At 38.3% G+C, this 7,509-nt stretch overlaps 1 pseudogene; it reads right to left on the reverse strand.

Annotated features, from left to right (window-relative positions):
- Positions 1–442: 442 nt before the first annotated feature.
- LOC116296582 (uncharacterized) lies at positions 443–3,335 on the reverse strand (annotated as a pseudogene).
- Between the last annotated feature and the right edge of the window lie 4,174 nt (positions 3,336–7,509).

Genomic DNA, 7,509 nt, shown 5'->3' on the forward strand with positions numbered 1-7,509 from the left:
CAACCATAAGCGACTTTTATACGCGAATATCTCAAAGCTAGGTCACCGGGACAGCTCAAAGACTTTTATATATACTAAATTATCGCTTAAAAAATAATCCCCATACATTTTATTATAAGATGGTCGTCCATTTTTAAAGGGCTCGGCGTTAAACTGCGCGTGCGCGTAAAATTCCATGTCGCAGATTTCTGGCGATGGAATCTATTTCTCACACATGAAAACAAATAATAACTGGTAAAATTGGAGTCTACCTAAATGTCGAGGGTCGAGGGTGTGAACGTCCTTTATTTCTGTTCGCCATCAACGGTCTTTCCCCCTGGATATATTCGACTAAACATTTTTAATTTTAGTACTTAAAGTATGATATCTACGTCTAAACAACCTAAAGAACTGCAACCCACATTATTTGTCCTATTGCCCTTGATCGACTGATTAGATAATGACTGCGGCACTGAACGGAACTGCCTCCGTAATCATTATTGCACAATGATGTTCAATCCGCATGAGTTAAGGGTAGCAAGCTGTCCGCTATCTAGTGATTGATGAAGCGCCGATGAAATGTAAACAAGTGCAGTGAATAAAGGATTTTTTCTTTTTAACGTGACTAACAGATAAATGGTAGTAAGTATTTGTATAGTCGTTACTGTATATCATTTGTCCGGTTAAGTCGTTTTTCCCTACAACTCTTCGATCCACATGCTTTAAAACGATGTTATGTGGTGACTTTCTAAATTTATCTGTAAAAGGACTGGCACAGCCATAACAATTTTTAACGGCTTGTGAGAGTAGGATAACCTCATACCTGTTTGGAGACATCCCAGAATGCCATGGTATAACATGTGCATGAAAGGCATTGCCAGATGAATTATTAGCACTGTGCAATGGGAGGAAGGGCGGTGGATTCTGTACTGGGACCTGGTATTGCATGGATGGCCTTGCTATCGGGTTAATAGATAATTATTGTTCTTATCAAAATCCAATTTAGCTTGTTTATCATAGAAACAAAGCCAATAATGAATGAACTAAATATGTCTGATTTTCCTCTATGCATTCGTTGGGATAATGCAGACTGAAAACAATGGATTTTGATAAGATCAGTAATTATGAGGCGGTAATGGCAATGAGGAGCTCGGTGTAGAAACGTATGATGCATTCCACGGGAATTGCTGCAAAATTGGAAGGGAGTAAGTAGCTGTGGAGGTGGCTGAGGATGATGGCATTTGGCTTGGCGCTGAAACCAATGGATGTCATAGACTACCACCGGTATTTGAAGAAGTTGGCTGCTTGCGTTTTTGTTTCGTCTTTTGTTGCTTATTTGTCGTATCTCTAGGGCGGTGTGATGATTGAGGGTCAATCAACGCCCCATTTTCTTCATTCTGAAACATCTCTTTGCCAAGGCACTTCGCCTTCTGCAGCTCACGCACGTGCTTATATCTTTCTCTCACTGCGAAAGAAGGGCCTGTTCCACCTTGTGCAGACCCAGACTGATATTGTTTTAGCTCCACATCAAGAAGCAAGGAGTCACGGACGTCTGCTTGACAAGCATCGAGTAGAGACAAATTTTGCCGGTCTCTGTGGGTCCATCCAGCGTGGATAACTTCCGCCTGGTTCATCTGAGGAGCATCTTTAGGTGCAAATGCGCGAAATATAAAACCACGCCGGTCATGCCACCATGAAACCTAGTTCTTCTAAAACGCTCTATCCTCCTTAGCATTTATGAACACGTCCATTTTCTTCTTAACAGCGTCATAGCCTTCCGTAGTTGTGCTTTCTAAAAGATTATCGCACAGGATATTAAATTCAGAGGCAGTTTCTGAATCTAACAATCTCGTCTTTTGGTTACGATGGTCTTTGAAATGGAACTCACTAGACTTGATGCGGGAAGAGTCACCGTATACTTTGGAAATCCCTGCCATGTTGGCTCTTGCCATATCAGTGCACTATCCAATCGGGTTAAACTTAAGAGCTCTCTCAGTTGTCAAATATGACAACCTTCATACAATTTGACCTATGTCACGTATCTGGTGTGGTATCATATATACTGATTCCGATGAATAAGTAAAAGTTACAGTATTCTCAGTTACAATTACTTATAGGCTATCATTTATCACTTTTATTCAAAAAGGCATGTTCTGTGTTCTGTACCCTGTTAAAACTAGGTTAATTTTGAACTTGATTTTATTCTGTGACAACCCCGTCATCCGGTTGCGATTTTTAACTCCAATGTGTCGGATAACAAATTTACGCAATTTCAGGTAACACTCTAAAAGTAATTGTGTTTATAAGAGAGACTTCTGGACGTGTTTCATCTTGCTCCGGCTATACCATTAATTACCGTATAATAGTTCTAAGTCGAAATGTTATCTACTGTTCCATTTAGGTTAAGTGACTGAGTACTTTGTCAAAGGTTTGACTTTCTAAATATGAAATGGTAAACCTCTTATCAAACTCGGAACTGTAAGGGGCGGACACTGATCATTTTCATTTAGTAAATTCACAAATTTCGTTTCAAGAATTGCTTTGAAGAAGCCTTTACTTCCAAGTGCTCACGACAACTGAAACAAATGTTAGCACGACTGACGATAAATTCTCGGCGTAGTCAAACTCTTAGCAAATTTCAGGAATTTGTCATGGTTCTGATAAAGCTTACACTTAATATACCGTTTCAAGAACTGGCATACCGTTTCCAAGTATCTCTACCAACAGTATCCAGGATTTTTTCTTCGTGGTTGATTGTGATGGATTCTCGTTTGTCGCCACTCATTTACTGGCCAGACAGAAATCAGCTATGGGAAACTATGCCAATGTGTTTCCAGCAAGGGTTTGGCAAAAAAGTGACTGTGGTCATAGACTGCTTTGAAGTTTTTATTGATCAACCAACTAATCTTCTAGCCGGGCACAAACCTTTTTCATCTTATAAACACCATAATACAATAAAAGTATTGATTGGGATTAACCCACAATGAACCATTTCCTATATATCACAAGCTTGGGGAGGTAGAACCTCAGACAAATATTTGACTGAAAATTGTGGATTACTGGACAAACTAGTACCTGGTGACATGATAATGGCAGACAGGGGGTTCATGATAGCAGAAAGTGTTAGCCTCAAGCAAGCAAAGCTGGTTATTCCAGCATTCACTAAAGGCAAAACCCAACTGGACCCAGTTGATGTTGAAAAGACGAGGGGCATCGCCAGTGTAAGAATCCATGTGGAGAGGGTCATTTTTTCTGCTATGTCGTAAGTACACTATCTTACAGAGTACACTTCCTACTGACTTACTCATACGCAACGAGAGAGGTCCCCCAGAATCCAAAGTGCTGGTGATCGACATAATTATAAGGGTGTGTTCAGTACTTGTTAACTTGTGCACTCCCATTATACCATTTGATTAGCCCATATCAAATTGTAGTTTGTTGATAAAGGAGGCAAAATGGCAAACCAGAAATCCAGAAGAAATTGGCTTTTTATATACACTGTAAGCAGTGATTATTGAGTAATGGCATTGAAATACACATAATTTGGTTGCCATTTCTGTACAGGCTGTAGTTCTCTTTGCAGTTCTGTCTCCTCGCATAATGACTTATAACAAACTTTATAGTCCCATAATCTATGTTTTGCTCAAAGCCAAATCCCATTCCTATGTTTATAATTAAATAAGATTTCAATTAATTTCATAGAAATAAACAATTATGTTTATTTACAAGAAAAAATAATTTGTAGTAAACCCACATGTTTATATTACTAAAATACGCTTTAGTGACCATGACAAACCAACATGCTTTGCTGAGTCCCATGAGGTTTCATACTGATCATTATTTTTGCTGGTCCTTTTACTGTATTTATTATTTCACTTATTAATATGTGAAATGTTAAGGACCAGTAACTTATGACATCCATCATAATGTTTTTACAATCGTAACACACCAATTTCATTCTTTAACATGTTATAACAGGACTGCATGCTGTTAAATAAAGAAATAATTGGAAAAGAAAAATATTCCTAAAACTGAAAAAATTTGCATGGGGGCGGTAGCTTTCTACTGAGGAGTCACATTATATATATAACTACTAAAAATGGCTTAACTACGTAGTAGTGAAATGGGTTTTTCACTGCCGCCAGTAAAAAAATATTAGGCTTCAGCTAATTAGTTTTGATTGGCAGCAGCAAAAAACCTGGAATGGCAGGGTTTGCAGAAAATGTAAACCATGCAGTGATAAATTTTAGTCAGACCATGTCATAATGGTCCATACTTTCTAAAAATTTTATATTTTTGTATTGTTATCAACTAAAGAGAAAACTTTGTTTTCCTTCCTTAACTCTGAACTAAACATTAGAAATGTAATACTAAATATTCATTATTCTATCCAAACTGTATTAAATAAAGTTTTTAGCTGTAATTTGTGTTACAGTAGTAGTCATTTTTGTTAAGTAAATTTCAAAAATGTGGGAAAAGTCTCATTTCACCAGCATTTAGGCACTCAAGTAAATGTGGTCTCATCTGTGGTATATGAAACATAAAGTCCTGGGGATTAGCACCGTAAACAAGACATGTTGCAAATGCAACTACAAAAACCCCACAGTCATTTCCATTCAGTTGCTGCTGAACTGGGACATTGTTTAAACCTAGAAAGTTACCACGAAACAGACTTTTCACTTGCTCCTCCACTTCATTTTCAATAATGTCATTAAACAGACTGTCATACAAATTGGCTATTCCTGGTGGACAGTTCATGGAACTTACGCGCGCCCAGTGTAATCTTCCTGTGTGTAAGATTTGAACAAATTCACTTGTCATTATGGAAAAGTTCCTTACGGGTTCAAGGGTTGGTCTTTGAAATCTTTCGATTAAAGGGTTTACTTTCTGTAAACAAATCTGACACTCTTGTATAACTTTACACTCTAGCCAGCCTGTTGGTGGATAGAATTGTGTCATGAATTGCCAACCAGTGTGATCCTTTTTCTTCTTGAGGGTCAGTATTGACGATAAGTCCACAGTGAAAGTGTTCAATGGTGATAGGTAGTGTGTCAGAGGCATACACTCAACAAAATGTATTGCGACTTTTGGGATCTTTTTCCATGACTTGTGTTAACTGTGAAGAGTTCATGATGTGCGATCGTACAGGACGTTTCGCTCTCGATCGATCTCGACAATGCTATCGAAATAGTCTCATTGGTGCATGCTAATCATTTACATATGAGAAACGCATGGGCGGATCAACAACTATAATATATGTTGACTCTCGACTATACAAGCATAATCCAATTGCCTAATGTGCGGAGGTAAATTTTATGGTTCTCTCCACCATACTCTTTTATTCCAATTTCGAGCAGTTCTTACCTCGACAAAAAGCCAAATCTTAAAATCAAATCACGCTCCCCTTAATCAAAAAGTTGAGAAACAAGAATCTTGGTTAAATAGTTTTATTTGAAAAAATACAATAGCTTAAGTAACTTCAAAAAAAGTATATTCGTGTCACATCTTTTCTTTATAACAACAGTGTTCATAGAGTTCAGTCAGGAAAGCTAGAGATAAAAAAGAATGTTCAAATGACTGTTCCTCTTAGTCATCATCTTTAACTATGACGTTTCTTCTTTTAGTCTTGGGTGGTGAGTCCGTCATGGTCGACTTGTCAGCAGTGGCAGGCTTCCAGTTTTCAATGGTTTTTTTGATGGTGGGGCGTTCCCCCACTGGAAATATTCGCAGCTCTCATCCAACCTTTCTGAACACTTGAAAAAAGGGCGCCCTGGATTTTTCTCTGACTTGGAAACGTAAAGGGTTGCTGCTTTACGGTGGCTGCACATAGGGATACATTCTCAATATCTGCTATCCAACTTCTCTTCGATGATTTGTAGATATTGGGCAAAGTTACTTGCCTGTGTGAAAAACCCACACTTCGACTCTTTGCAATTAATGTACTGAATATCATTTTGACTTGTGAAAAGTTCAAGGCCTTCGACGTCACTGCAGAAGCACTTATAATTATCTAAAGAAACCATCTTGTCTTCTTTTTTGATCAGGAAACCGTTCAAGAAGAATTATTACTTGTCTGAAAACGTGAAAATGCGACAGGGCGAACGGGAATGTTTTCTCTTATAATTGTCGTTGCATAATGCATAAGTTCAGATGATGTACATTAGCATAAAAAACAACCAGTGGGATTATCTTTGTCTATCCTTTACTTGACAAGGGCGCTATTTCTCTGCATTTATTTATCTGATGGCATCTAGCCAAACTTTTCGCTCAAAAACCTTTTTTTTAATATGGTAAAGGATACATCAGGTATATAATATAGTATGAATCCGTCAATACAGTACTTTTTAATTTTTCATCATACCTCTGTGGCAACTATACACCTATGCAAGCGGAGTTTTTTTGTACCTTTGATATAAAAAGATATGTTTGCCTAAAGATAAAAATTAGCTCTAAACAAAGTTAATCAATTCGAGTTGGTAAAAACTTTGATAAAGTCTATTGACATTCCATACGAATCGTCGAAGCGTGTTTGCCCACCTCCCTGATTTGCCACAGCTCTTGCACACGTATCCTTTCCTCAATAAAAAGTTAAAAAGAAAGAGAAAACGAATCGTACTCAGTAACACATGGCAATGAGCTATAATTTTTTCTGATGAAAATCTCAAAACTCATTGTGCCACATCATCCTCGATATTGGACACACCCTCGAGTCCGGGAACAAAAGGTCATATTAGAAAAGATCTAGTTATGTCACAATCAACACAGCAACTTTAAAGCTCATTATGACCTGATCTAACCTTTTCAAAACTACCAATCGAAAAAACCATTACATTGAGAAAAGTATAAATGCTATATACGCTGTAAGCGACCAGACAAATATGACTTAAACCATTCCAGTGTTGTTTCATCCGCTCCAAACCTTGATCTCAACCGCTCAAGCAAAATCTCTTGATTAACTGTATCAAAAGCAGCACTTAGGTCAAGCAGGATCAGTAAGGTAACTTGTTGCGCATCCATATTCATTAATAAATCGTTCTTGACTTTCAACAAAGCCGATTCCGTACTATGATGTCGCTTATAAGCAGACTGGAGCTGCAGGTGTAAGTTATTAGCGGACATGTGATCCGTTAGCTGCGCCGCTACCGCTCCCTCAGACAGTTTCGAAACAAACGGGAGATCGAAGATCACAGAACGAAAGTTCTCGTATTCAATATCAAGTCCACATTTCTTCAGAAGTGGTCACACCAGTGACTTTTTCCAAGCTGTAGCAAACCGACCAGACTCCAGGGACATGTTAATCATAGTAGAAATTACTGGTAGCAATTCATCCAATACCTGAAAAACCAGAGTTGTGGGCACAGGATCGAGTGGGCACGACTTCTTAGCCATCTTTTTAATGAGCTCAGCAACCTGCTCGTGCGTCAAAGGTTTGAAGCAGGATAACAAAGGAGCACTCACACACTCCTCAGCACACGCAGTATCACACTCATCAGCCGCTTCAAGTTTCTCCGGAACAACAGCATCAAGGAC

The sequence above is a fragment of the Actinia tenebrosa genome, unplaced genomic scaffold (assembly GCF_029948245.1).
Source record: "Actinia tenebrosa isolate PJP-AT-01 unplaced genomic scaffold, QUT_ActTen_1.0 PGA_scaffold12__29_contigs__length_12842862, whole genome shotgun sequence".
Lineage (NCBI taxonomy): Eukaryota > Metazoa > Cnidaria > Anthozoa > Actiniaria > Actiniidae > Actinia > Actinia tenebrosa.